Source organism: Dicentrarchus labrax, unplaced genomic scaffold (assembly GCF_905237075.1).
Source record: "Dicentrarchus labrax unplaced genomic scaffold, dlabrax2021, whole genome shotgun sequence".
Taxonomy (NCBI): domain Eukaryota; kingdom Metazoa; phylum Chordata; class Actinopteri; family Moronidae; genus Dicentrarchus; species Dicentrarchus labrax.
This window is the reverse complement of record NW_026136715.1, coordinates 11,194,574-11,208,940: the sequence shown is the minus strand read 5'-3', so window position 1 is coordinate 11,208,940 and position 14,367 is coordinate 11,194,574. Positions and strand designations below refer to the sequence as shown.

Sequence of the window (14,367 nt, the reverse complement as noted above, 5' to 3'; positions counted from 1 at the left end):
AGGAAATTACTCTAACAGCTACAGTGCAGGCGTTCCTTTGAATTGTGTGGAATAGGCTCCATTTCTTCTCCTCACAGGCTTCTCCTTTTCCTGTTCTTCCTCTTCTTAATCAGCTATTGATCTCTCACTGTCCCTCCTTTTACCTTGTCTGTATTTCCTCACCTTCACACCCTTAGGATCAAATCATTTCTCTTGCTGGACCAGAGATAACAGAAATTTTCATTTGGATGTGTGACCCTGGAAGTAGACCACCATAGTTTTAGGTCTACAGTCGTTAAAACAATTTTTGGTGAGCGTTATTGAGTTACATTTATTGCATTATGTGCCCCACACTTCACAGATGTCCCACATCTTATCTGATTTTGCTCCAAGTCTTATACCAAATTAAATCTTGTCTTGACCATAAGTGCTGTTCACAATTGATTTTCAGTGTAATACTAAAGATCAAGATTAATAGCAATGTTTGAAGGTTTCAAATTAAACATCCATCAATATTTTTCTGTTCTAGTTTAACCTTCGTCCTACCGGCATATTTAACATACAAGGACTACCAACTGGGGTAAAACAATATGAGTTATGTAGTTAATGTCAGCTGAAAATAAAAAAAATAAAATACTACTACTAAAATAGACCGAGCACATGAGGAAACCTGTGTGCTCCTATTATCTACAGAGGCAGTGGGTCGCCTTCCATGGAGTCAAACCGCCATATTTCTACAGTAGCCAAGAACGGACCACCCAAACACTGGCTCTAGATTTGTGGCCACTGTATGCATGTGTGTATACTCCTAAGAGACCTAAGACATGAGTCATTTTCATGAATGGTTACCTCAAATCAATGAGTTGCGTACGTATATGTTATTTAACAAAACATTTTTAATTCTATTCTGTGTACATAATCAATCGGAAGTATTATGAGGTGATTGTATCAGTTAAAAATCTAAATTAAATTATAGCAATATGATTAATAGATTAAAATGTGTCCTATGCTTCCTCCTTGCGTAATGGTCGGCCATATGAAGGGGTTGTGGCCTCTTTAGATGATCTGAAACATTGTGATTGGCTTATAGACATCCAAAAGTTATGTTCATTGGAATGGATGAGGGATCTGAACTGGGTAAGAACAATGCACCACACAAGGCAACGAAGGAGTTTATTTATGGGCAGTTACTGGAATGTCATCTGACTTCAGTCCAACCTGTTGAGGACCAGTCTGATGGCAAAAAGAGTCTTATAGGTCCATTAGGTCTACAGGCCTGGACGAGCGTTACTAAGGAGGAAAATCAAGTTTACATCGAAGGATACAGTTTCTACGCTTTTTTCTGACGTGGATCTTAAGTGAGGATCTCTGATGTCACCCTCAAATTAAGACCTTAGAGTCAATGTTTCAATTCAAATAAAATATATAGGAGAACAGAGCCAACACATCAAAAAAAGTTATTTATACTATTCTTTCCGATGGCTCTGTGTAAAATAATCATCGCAGTCATATGAAAGAGGATACCAAAGCAACAAAATAGGCCTTTTACTTCCAAGATAAGTCACTATGCGTCCTGCTCACTTGTGAGTGTCTGCTCAATTAGTTTCCCTATTTTTCACCACGTTAATTGATAACACTATATTAGTACTGAAAACTGATCCAAAGTTCAAAACCATTGCATATATTTATATTAGCGGACCACAAATAAGACAAGAATTAGGTTGAAGCAGTATTACTGGCGGCCGGGCTTCAACTTTATTCACTGATTTTGGTGAAACTGGATCATATTGCATGGAGAAAATATTTTCTGGTCTTCCCTCTTGCTGCTTTGTCTCAAGTTTAAGCGATTTATGTAGTGTTCTGATGGACAGATTGCTTTACTGTTGTTGCTTTATTGTTGTTAGCCACAAACTGTAGCTGCTGTTAGCTGGTTAGCCGCGCAGACGTCCTATTAGGTGAATCTGCCTGGACTCGGTACTCAGAGCACTTGGGGCAGTGTCAGTGTTTAACATCTAGTACCTACAGGAGCAGTGGCCAAACATTGTCGATACAGAAAATGAACATGAATATACAGTAACTTCTGGAACAATGTAACCCAAAATAACTCCTACTTCACTACACAGAAGGGCACTTACCATGGCAGGCAGTACGCTCTGCAGATTAGTGCATGGTTACAGATTGTACAGTGTGGTAGCAGAGCAGTTACGTGCTCTATTTTAATAATTTACCTTCATTTTTACAGGAAAGTTACCGGGGTCAGACTTTATTGTACTCAAATGTGGCTACAGCCTTTGTAGAATGAATCATATCGCACAGTGAGTCACACCTCACAAGTAATGCAGTGATGAGCGCTGTACATTTATAACCGCACATTATCTTCTTACTGTATGCTTCTTCGTCGTTGGACAAAAAAAAATACTCCTTGCTTACTAGAAATTATATGAGATAGTAAGAAATAGAATTAAGGATAAAATGTTACATAGTGTTTTTTTTATATATATATATAAGTCCTGTTCCTTATCTTCCCCACCCAGAGCAAAGTATGTCAAGTCCTCCCAGACAATTCTCCATTTCATTTCCATCTCCTGAAAACAGCCGTGCATAAATACTCCTGTTATTCTAATCGGAGGCTGTGTGCCGCCATGTGATTGGCTGATCGCTGATGACTCACTTCAACAGGCTGGTGTGGGGCTGGCAAGAAGAGGGTGGGTGGGTGGGAGGAACGGGTGGGTAGGTTGGTGGTGAAAAGGGGGAGCAGAAGGGCGGGAGGAAAGGCTCGCTCCCACAGCTTGTACGCCTGTGTGCATTGTTGTTGTCAGAGCATGCTGTTTTGTCACACACACACACACAAACACACACCATAAATACTTGCAAACGGAGTCAACTTAATCTATACACACTTTCCCACTGTTTTTTTCTGTTCATCTCCCCAGCCATGGTTGCCTGTAGCCAGACTTGAGGAGAGACACAGAGCCTGGAGGAGAGAGAGAGTGAGAGAGAGAGAAGGAGTGAGAGAGAGAGAAAGAGAGAGAGAGAGAGAGAGAGAGAGAGAGAGAGAGAGATATTTGCTGATCACAGTCTGCAGCCCCCAGCCTTCCCTCTGTTGCTGTTGCTACAGTACGTGTGAAAGGCAGAGAGGGAGAGGCAGCAAAGACAGAGCTGGTGTTTGTCTCTGAGACTCGGAGGGAAGAGGAGAGCGCTGTGAGCTGTGCAGTACAGAGCAGAGCCAGTCGGTCTTCTGGTATGTGTCCAGTGTGAGTGACTCAGTCCAGTCCCTGCGCACCTCTGCTGCTGTCTGAGCTGCTTCGCACACCAGGACTCTGACACCAGCCACACAAACAGGTGAGTGTCAGCAGCCTCACGATCAACTACTCTCAATAGTGTATGATGCCAATCTGACTCGACACTTTTCATGCGATTATTTCAGATTTTCACTGGCGAATGTGTGTTTTTTTTTCTGTATTTACAACAAGAATGTATTGATTTTGACAAACATTGCTGAAAGTTCTTCTAAGAAGCGAGGTGTAGCCGTCATCAGTTGTGTGTGAATGTGACGTGTGGGGGTGTTTTTACATGTATGTCTGCATGTGCGTTAGTTTGTGTGAAGGCTTGTTTACGTCTTGACTGACAGGTGAAAAAGACCACAGGGACTTGGGGAAAGCGTTGCCTCTTATAGGCGTGAATCCTTCTGATTTCATCCCTGTTTCCCCATGTGTAAATCCATGTGTCAGTGAAAAAGAAAGTGGGTGGAGTGGGAACCGTTTCAGCTCTGCTACTGTTATCTCAGCGTTGTTTAGAAACAGAGGAGAAAAAAAAAAAAAAACAGATGAAGACAGAGCCATCTCAGATGCTGTGCTTTAGGCGGACTACAGTATTTGATGGAATGCAGATTGTGCACACATTTTGATCCGTAGTGTGTGTGGACACAGAAATCTAAAAGACAACTGTCAGGGAAATCTGTAGGTGTTTACATTTCAGATTTACACTGCTTTTCTTGAGCTTACTGTGAGCCTTTTGTCTCAACTGCGCAGGAGAACTACTGCATCCATCCCTAGTTGTAGCACTGACAGGAGGCGATCACCGTAGCATAAGATGGCAACAATATTCTCAGAGCAAAGTCTAATCCATTACATAATAAGGTTTTCAACATACTGGCATGATTTCATAAATGGAGCCGACATCAAATCATAGATGTGTCTAACAAACAAGATTATGCGCAGCTCCTTTTTCAGTAATATCGCATGCAAAGGACAATGTGTTGTCAATTTAGTATAAAGTTGTAATATTGTATGTTAGATTTTCTTACACATATTTCCAGTTTTTTAACAGCTTGTTTAAAAGTGATGTCACAGTTTTAATTCATCATATATTTTTTTTTCTAGATGCTTTGGCCACCTGAGCTCAAACATCCTTATTTTCATTGTGATACGTAGCTACCATTCTTCTAATCTACCATCTATACCAAACATTTCATATTTCAGCACCTTCTCCTCCATGTTAGTATGTAACACTTCCTGTTGCATCCTGGAATGAAATTTGTGTGTAATGGCAGCTCATGAGTGTTTACCGCAGGGAATCGGCAGTTTAGTCCAGAATTATTTCCCCCAGTGCACAACTTGTTGAATTAACTTCAGTTCTTTTGAAGTTTGTCTGTGAAGTTAGTCTTAATCTGCGGTGACTTACTTCAAGCCTGCATGATTTGCGTACAGAGAGGACAGAGAAATACGAGGCTTTGAATAGGACCATATGGCTGAATGAGATTTCACAGAGAGACATTGTCAGTGTCTAGATGGTTTAAACCCCTGAGCCATGACCGTGATCCGGGCTGCCATTGAGAGCGAAGTGTTTGTCTCTCTCACTGTGGATGCTGCTGTTGTTTGCCTCTGACTGTCAATCTGTCACTGACTGTGATGTTGAGGAATCAACCCCAGCTCCCCATTGACCCTGCCACATCCCTTTATCACCCATCCCTCAATATATCTGGCCCCCCATCCATCCATCCATCCATCCATCCATCCCTCCCTTCTCCCACCGGGTTTCGAATGTTTGTCTCTTCACTTTCACCGAGCACCTCCCTCCACCCCCCTCCGCTCTGGTCGCCACAGAAACGGCTGATTCAGGAAGGGTGGGCGGGTGTCTCAGAGCTCTTGCTGCTCTGCCCCATGCGGTGCATTCACAGTACATTTCTGCTTCTGTGCTGCTTTTATGGCCCTGATATGCTGACAGTTCAGGTGGCTCAGTCAGATGTTATACAATCATATCAACTACACAAAGGCTGTTTGTTCAGTTCCCTCAAAGGACATGTTAGGTATTTAGAGTTGCACTGCCATTCATGTTCAGTTTTTCTTCTAATGACAGTACAAACACACGGGACCTCATCATTGCCCGCTAACAAATCACTGGTGCTTGGAGATTTTTTTTCAAGGTTTACTTTGCTGAATTTGCGCAGACTTTATTTATGTCTCTGACGTAAATCTCTGTATCTTGACTGGTCTACTAATTAAGTGTTGGGATGATCCTATAAGACTGCAGTCCTATTTTTGCTTAAACATATATGACACCCGGGTCGGAGTCACACTGTGTGTGTTTAGAGACTACACTGAGGTGATTAATAATGTAATATACCATGACTGAGTCACTTAATAATAGATTTGCTATGACCTTTCTCTTACATTAGGTCGATAGAGCAGAATGAGAGTGATGGCGTACAGGGTTGAAATAAATAGATGGAACTGAAAAGAAAATTCAAAGAGAGAAAGAAAAAAACAAGTGATCCCCTTCCAAACCGTGTATTACAGGAGACCTCCCACTCAAAAAATACTGAGCGCCAGATAAAAGATTTGCTTCTGTAAATGCAGATTAATCTACCAGAAGTGGCTTTTTGTTTTTGTGTTGTGGTTTTATCCATTTTGTTGCATTTTTAGGATAGCTCTGGTTGCCATGGTGATAGTTTGTACAGTAGCTTAAAACACCGCCTTTTAGAATGGCTTCTGAACAGGAAATGAAACCTGCGTTTTACCGCAGTCAATTCCAAGCAGGACCCCATGAGCTCGTCCTGCTGTGCCTGATTAAATTAAAATGGGAATTTGTATTCACTGAGGAGGTAATGGTGAAGATCAGCTCTCTATAAATTGTTGTGCTCCCTGATGCTCAGGCTTTTGATGTTTTTGTGTTCATTGTACAAACACCTTATTGATCAGAGTCACAGTCTTTCTACGGCACACTATCTCTGCCAAATTAACTGCTGCATAAAGTTACTTGCAGTTAATATTATTTGACTGTTTACAGGGTCCAGTGAGTCTAACCAATATTGATTAACAACTTGCTCAAAACACTATTTGATCTCATCGTATTTAATGAAAATGTCTCTAATTATGTTTTCTTTTTCATGTTTTAGAACAAAAAGATATAAATGTATGCAGGCTGCAGGGGTTTTTTCCACCCTGCAGTGTTCAGCCATTACAGTCAGTGGTGACGCAGCCTGAGACTCACCAGGCACACTGCAGACCCGTCACAAGACACAGCCAGAACAAAGAGCACACACACTGTCATCTAAGAGAAAAGCACAACTTAGATGATAACACAGAAGCAGCTTTTTATTAATACATCATAGGACTGTAGATTGGGAGAGTTTGACATACAGTACTATGCCATATGCTGAGACCACTTTTTAAGGACACCCAGGTACCACTGTGGCACTGGACGCCTCAGATGGGACACTTTTAGGTCACTTTGATGTCCGTGTGTACCTATTCACTCTGTCGTGGTTGAACGTATGAGCTTGTAAATGTATGAGTTCACAGATGATGACAACCATAACGTCAGGTACTATAATGATATATATGTGACTTCAGCCTTACTTGATGGTTCAAACCTATAACTAAACCACAAAGGTAAGTTTATAAAGGAGGAAATGGACACCATAAAAATTATTGATCTGTTTAAATGGACAAATAATAATAATAATAGTGGTAAAAAGATTAATGTTCAAATATATTTATGTAGACCCCCGAAAAATTAGCAATTGTTGTTATGATAGCTAATGAAAATCTAAATAAGATAAACTGTGAAAAGAGACTTTTATTGCAGAGATAAAATCATAATAAACAGAGGTAAAATGGAATGAATAACCTCTTATCCTGGGGAAGTGGGATGACCATGTGCCAGTGACACAGCAAAGACTCACTGCAACATAAAAAGATTTGTGGCCGAGCTTAAAGACCTGGGCCTCAGAAGCCTCAGTGGGCACCCTTCCCCTTGTAATACATCCATTTTCATGCCTGTACAAATAATTGAATTACGAGTAAACACATGCATCTGTATTAGTTATAGGATCAACTCAATATGATGCATTTATAGTGCATTTAAGGGAATCTGCACATTATAAAATATTCATATTTCAGCCCTCTTTCCACAACATACTGTAATTAAAGTGTGAACTTCACTGGAACCTGTGCTATTTGCTGAATTGTGGTGAATTAGTTTGCAACAGGTGCTAGCCCAGTCTGTTGCACCATAGAAGTAGCATAATAAAACATTTTAAACTTAAAGGTACAATCCAAATATATACCAAAAAGGTAGCTGCAGAATTAAAACTGATTAAATTGGACTCGAACCTGCTATCACTCTCAAACTGGTTGAATGATCTTAATACAGGGAGTAATAAATTAATATTAAAATTATTGAACTTTTCTGGTGCTGCTACAACTGGTCTGCAATAACAGTAATTTAATCATATTTCAAAAGTTATTACCTGAGAAACATTATTCATTACAAGCATGTTAGATATGTAGATACAATAATAAGTCATTACTTCACTAATACTAGTTTAATTATAATGCTAACAATAAAATTAACGTTTTAATTGCAGGGCTTTTGAGGACATTGCGTACTTAGTTCCACTATTTGCCTAAGGTCCTGCTTTCCTGCCCCACTGTCACACACTGCTCAGAAGCTACAATGGTTTGTCTTCAGAGCGTGTGACACAGCCCTATAAACCAACTAATTCTACAGCACAGATAGAAGCAGTAAATAACATTTGTGAATCACAACGGGCAAAATAAAACTGTCTGAGAAAGATCTACTGTAAGATGGCAAAACAGCAGCAGGTATCCTGCAATATCACAGACTGCTAGCTAGCATCAACCTGATTTACCACAATAATAAAGAGGCACAATTATGGATAATAAAGGTAAAAACCAAGCTTAAAACTGTCTATGTAACTGTATGTAAATAAATCCCCAGAAAACAACAGGATGCTCAGCGTGTTCTCCTCCTAAAATGGATAGCAATAAAAACTGTTAAAAGTCTGATGATAGTCTATATTTTTCTTACTTTCAGCAAATCCCACAAAAAGACTAGAAGCAACAATGAATTAATCTTGCTAGCATGTATTACCTGCTGATGCAGGATATTCCTGCATAGACCTCCATTGTCCACAAACCAAATTAGTGAGCTACAGCATTACACTGGGTGACATGCTCCTGCATTACCATGAACATTGAACATGGCAGTGTAGCTTATTTTGAGTCAATCCCATATACACCTCCACCTGGAGCACCACATCTGCAGCTTAGAATAGTCCCCAACTAATACACCATTTACTCCCATTTGATTACTGCTGTTTTCAAAAATCTACAGTGTCCAGCACTTATAGGAAATTGTGCAGCCTTGTTTAATGAAAGTATATATATTTGTGATCTACTAGTTCAGCAGGAACAAATGGTTTTGTAGCTGTGTGCCACAGACAGGAAAGGGAAGTTGCAAAGTAGACAGAGAGACACATTCTGGTCTTTTAATAGGATTCTTTGACAATAACAAAAAGGCAGAATATTGCCAGCTTTAACCTTTAAAAACCATGATTAAAAACCATCTGTATCTGTCAGAAACCTGCATCTGACTTGAATAATGTTGAATAAAGATGTTATCCAATATAACCCAAGGCTTGTATCTCTCTCAAACAAAAGCGCTGGCCTTAATGTCTAAACTAGAAAACACACACACCTATTAGAACAACGTCACAGATATGCAGTAGCAGTATTAGATATTTTTTATTTTGCTGATGCAATGTGAGAAAGCAACAAATCCAGACTACTTCAAAATATTAACTGCGGAACTTGCTGCTAATGTAGGGAGCTCGTTCTCCTTTGCTTTGGTGAGCAGATTAATGATTATTGAGTGTTTCTTCCTTTATTAACTTTACTCTTAGCACACTCAGCAGCTGCCAAGATTGATGTTTTCAATAAGTTGGCCCTGTCTTTTAACTGAACTATTCTGGTGAAGGATTGGGTAATGATTGGGTATTGAGGAATATCGGATAAATGTTGCCAAAAAGGATTTAATGCAGATAAGTTTTGGCTGTGGACCAGTGAAAAGTGACCGTTTGTTTGCTGCCCACAAGCTAAAAGGACTTTGGCTCAAAATATAATAAAAGGTGATCTGATGAATCATGCCCTATATAATGTTTGAGGTGCAGACTGCTTGATTTGATTTCCATGTGGAGTGAAAGGTGAATATTTTGTCTCCAACCAGTCGTTACCACAATCAAGCTCCTCTTGAATTGGATCCTGGATGATTCCCTGCGGCTGGCTGCCGTCTGATGACTAATGTTCTACCAAGCACCATATTAAGGCCCCTTAATTGGTTAGAATAAACCAATCATTAACTTGCTCATTAAAGCTTATTGTAGTGTTGAGACCACTGTGACTCGATCATAGCAAACTTCTATAATTGTTCCCAAAGCAAAGTCGTGGTCCTGGCTGCGAAATTCAGGACTCATCAAAACCAACGTCCTGACTCAGTTTGGTTCTTTAAAGATTCCCTGGCACGAAGGTGTTTCTCTGTTCCAGCCAGTGGCAGACTCAGGCTGTTTGAGGGGCAGGGGCAAAAACATTTAAAAGGGCGCCAGCTATGCGATGGGGCAGCGTGCAGAAAGTCATGATGCGTAGTATAACAGCTTAGTCAGGGTTAGGGTAAGCAGCCTAAAGGGCACTTTACCACATTTCATCAACTGGAAGGGCACCCTAGATGGAACTTTATCATGTTTTATCTACCATAGGGGCATCCAAGAGGGAACTTTTGCAGTGTTTTTTAAGACATGGGGGCACCACAGAGTGCAATTCCACCCCCCCGGTCAACCAGTGGTTCTGGCCAAAATTCCCATCTGGACCCACTCTGCCATATGCTCATCTGAGTTCTCATTGGCCATTCCCTTTGACAGCTGTGAGGCCGCTAGTTTAAAATGGTGAAGAATAGGGGAAGAGGCTTCAGACGTATAGAGATTTGTAAAGCTCCGGGTTTAAACTCAATTTACCACAGTGCGTTTCTTTAGCGGCGTGGCACTGTGCGTCTCAGCAGTTTCCAGCCAATCTCTGCGTATGCTAGAAAGTGCTGACTGGCCTATGATAGGGATCACTAAGAGAACAATATGCAGTTTATGCTTAGTCAGAGGAAGACTGTTTCCTTTAAATTAAAAGTTACATCCAGAGAGGAGTTGAGAGAAAGAGAGACAGGGACAAATGGAGGCTGCTGCCATAGTGCAGGTGTATGGATTATTGCCAGGGGAGAGTGACAGCAGAATGTAAATGCTGGTGCTGGCGCTGATGGTGTTGATTGTGGTGCTAGTTTAGCCTCACTGACTGATGGATACAAGAAAAGTTAACTCTAGGGGAATCATCTGTGGTGCTGCTGTGCCCTGAGGTTTAGTATTCACTCTATACGAATACTAATGGCATCATTACTGGGCTTCTGAAATAGCATTTTCCTACTCACCGAAATACACACACACACACACAAATAGCCACTGTCACCCATTAACATGCAAACACATAAACTCACAGATTCACATAAAATATGATAAATAAATATTGTTAATAAGACAATGTGATAAATGTATGTATGCATGCATTTATGATTATAATTGACACTAGTTAAAGTAGGGAAAATTCATTTTTACTTCTGCCAATCTACATAGACTTTTTTTTCCTGAGTTAATATTGCATATTGTGAAGTGTGAAATGTACAAAATAAGTATATACTGCCCCTGCCCTTGTCTAGATGTCACCACAAAGCATCATTTTGAAGCAAGGTTATTTTGTAACATGTTTCACAGCTACATCACATCTCTGTCGTTATACTGTCGTTATAGACTTGTAGAAGCATGTTCTGTATTATTTTGTTGTCTGAGAGCTTGATCAGATAACATAATGTATTATAATAATGGGTCTTTTTATTTATATGTAAATGTATGACTACATTGTTTTATTCATTTCTTTTAACATAACATGGCAGTTGTGAAAATAAAGTGTGTAATATTACGATGGCGATTAACACGCCTGCAGTTTGAAGAAGCAGACATGATCACAGGCACAGAAGCTAAGCTAAACTGTGGGCAGCAACAAAGCATATAGCCACCCAAAAGACTCAATATGAAGTTGGGTGCACACAGTTGTGATAACATAAAATATAGGAGAAATTCATAGGAGAAATTAATGACAAATATTGTACATAAATTAAACTACTTACATCTACAATATAGTGTGTTTGAAAAACATTTATTAAATGTTTCTACACTGCTTATTAATGAATAATAGGGGGACTTAATGTAAAGTGTTAGCCCCTTAATATACCCAGTGTAAAAAGAGAGAAATTACTTTTAAAAAACAAACTTTAAGAAAAGTTTAAAATGCACAGGACACCCTTTACTTCTCGCTCCAAGGTCTGCTGGAAGGGTTCTTACTTTTTGCTGAATCCAAAAGGCATTTTATCAATTGGAACATTCTGAAACTTCAATCGATTTCCAGGTCACAGAGAAACGAAAGGACAAGGATGTATAAATAAACAGCTGGAAAGAACCCCATATCACCCCAGCGTCCTGGATTCAAATCCAGCAGGGGCCTTTGCTATGTGTGTCATCTCCCCAAGTGTCTCTCATATTTCCAGTCACTCTTCAACTTCAACTATCAGAAATGCAACAACTTTAAACACAGAACACAGAAATAAAAGTTTATTATTTCACAGCAGATCCCAATACTTTGACTTGGATTAGAACTGCACATTATTTTTCAAATCTCAAATTGATCTTTTTCACAGTTCCATCTGTCTTCACAAATCAGTCTCATTACTTCACGTGGAGCCCTCTTCAACTCCCATACAATTTAGGATGCATGAAAACAATGTGTAAAGTATATTTATTCTTATATTTGAATGGGTATTCCATTCAAATATGATCAGGATGGTATGACCAATGAAGCAATTCAATAATCAACTATCAGGAGGAGGAGGGATTATTAGAGTAGTATAAGATTAATTTCCATTCAGACAAAAAATAACAAAAAATAAATACAGAAAGTTTCACAACACAATAAAGGGAATGGGGAAATGCTGTACCTGTACCTTTTGACTACAGTTGCTGTACTTGTACTTGATTACAAGTAGCTGTTTAATGTTATTGTTGTAATGAAATAATTATATCTGAATGCAGAGTCAACAAAGGCATCAGTTTGTTTCCTTCACTCTAGGTGACTTGAAAAATAAGACTTAAGAGTCTACAGTTATCCTAGAAGTTTACCATCTGTGTTTAGCATGATAGCATGCTAAAATGTGCTACTAAAGACAGCACAGGATGATGGGAAAGTTGTTAGCTTTGCAGGTATTCGGTCATAAACCAAATTAGAAACAACAATGGAGAAAGAACACTTTAGGGATCAACAAAATGATTACCCTGAAATTCCACAAGGCACAGCTTTATAACATGGCATCTGCAAAGCAGTTTGGCTCCGTGATCTGTGTGTCTTCAGTGCAATCTGCTATGTGCTGCTTGATGTGAGTGGGTTGCAGCGTCCGTCAAAAATAGACAAGATGTCCTCTAGTGGAATTTCGAGCATTGCCTAGAACGGGCGTAATCAGCTCCAAGCAACCATGGCGGAGCTGGAACACGTCGCGGCCATGCCTGGTGCAGTTGGGGGGTTACAGTTCATCCTGTGGGGACGTGAATGTCTGTACCAAATTTCATGGCAATCCATAGATCCAGATTTTTCACTCAAAACTGTCAACCTAATGATGGCACTAGAGGAAGGGATCACTAAAGTTATTAAGAAACATCACATTTGGGGATCCTGAATTCCTGCAATATTTCAGTGAAATTCATCCAGTAGATTTGGAAATATTTCAGTCAGCAAAATGGTCCCATCCCTAGAGTGCTGCTAAAAATTTGTCCAATCCCCACCAAAATAATCAGCCCTTTTTATGGAAAGAGTTAGAGGCATTGCTATTTATAATTTAAGTACATTTAATTTTAAATTTTTCTAACAAGGCAATTCATGTTATGTATGTAAATGTAAAATTACCACTGCACTCTAGAGATGATGTAGAAAAAGTCAACAATGCCTGCTTGATCCGTTAAATGTTCCAGTCCCATGAGGCTGCAGGGGAATTACTTAACAGACCAAAATCTTTTGTTTCCTCTTATGAGCTCTGCGTCACTCTAAACGGCTTTGACGAGATGAGAATGTGACGCAGGCAGAGCTGTTAACTATTACACCTCCTTTGTGAAAACCACACACACACACACACACACACACACACACACACACACACACACACACACACACACACACACACACACACACACACACACACACACACACACACACACACTCTCAAATACTTCTAACCAACAGATCCTCTCTATTGCTGCACCACCTGGCTCTCATCAACCCCCTCATCAAGCAGAATAAGATCACTGTTAATCCACTTGTCTCAGCCCGTAGCGTACCAACAGCGCTCCCACTGCAGGGCTCAACTGTTCCCTCAGGGCCGCCTGGAAGCCAAGAGTATAGAAAGGTGCTCACATCCTACACACTCCCTCCGTGCCTCTCCCTCTCAGCCTTTCTTTTTCCCTCTTTTATACACAAATGCATCTTTGCTCTTGTGTTGTTTTTTCGTCTGTAAAGGAGAAAGGTTAGTGAAAGAAAGGTTACTAAAGGTGAGTGCACATACAGGAGATTGTCCAGTAGTGCAAAGTAATTAAGAACATTTACTCATGTTCTGTTGTTAAGTACCATTTTGGGGTACTTAACTTGAATATTTCCATTTTATGCAACTTTCTACCAGTTGCATAAGGTATGCAAGTGTGTGAACTTGACATTTGAGGCCCTGCTCATTGACATGCATGTGCATGAATCACAGTCAATAAAGTAAAAGTAAAGTAACACAGCGTCATCATGCATGTACTATCAGCTATGACTTTTTGCAATTATATTTATCAAAGGGAAATAAATCATGTTGTAAGACGACAGTAATCAATATTTAAGGTCTATTAGCCTACATATCATTCAGATTTTAGATAATTTTTCAGACTGGCTTACTGGCAACGGTTATGTGTTCTAC

General features: G+C 39.8%; 1 protein-coding gene across 1 annotated transcript in view; it reads left to right on the top strand.

The window, feature by feature from the left end:
- The first annotated feature begins 2,761 nt into the window (after window positions 1-2,761).
- Window positions 2,762-14,367, top strand: part of LOC127377724 (prickle-like protein 2) — a 38,257-nt gene continuing 26,651 nt past the window's right edge. Inside the window, exon 1 of the mRNA XM_051425855.1 lies at window positions 2,762-3,321. The gene's annotated coding sequence lies outside the window, so the exon portion shown is untranslated. The remainder of the gene's footprint in view (window positions 3,322-14,367) is intronic.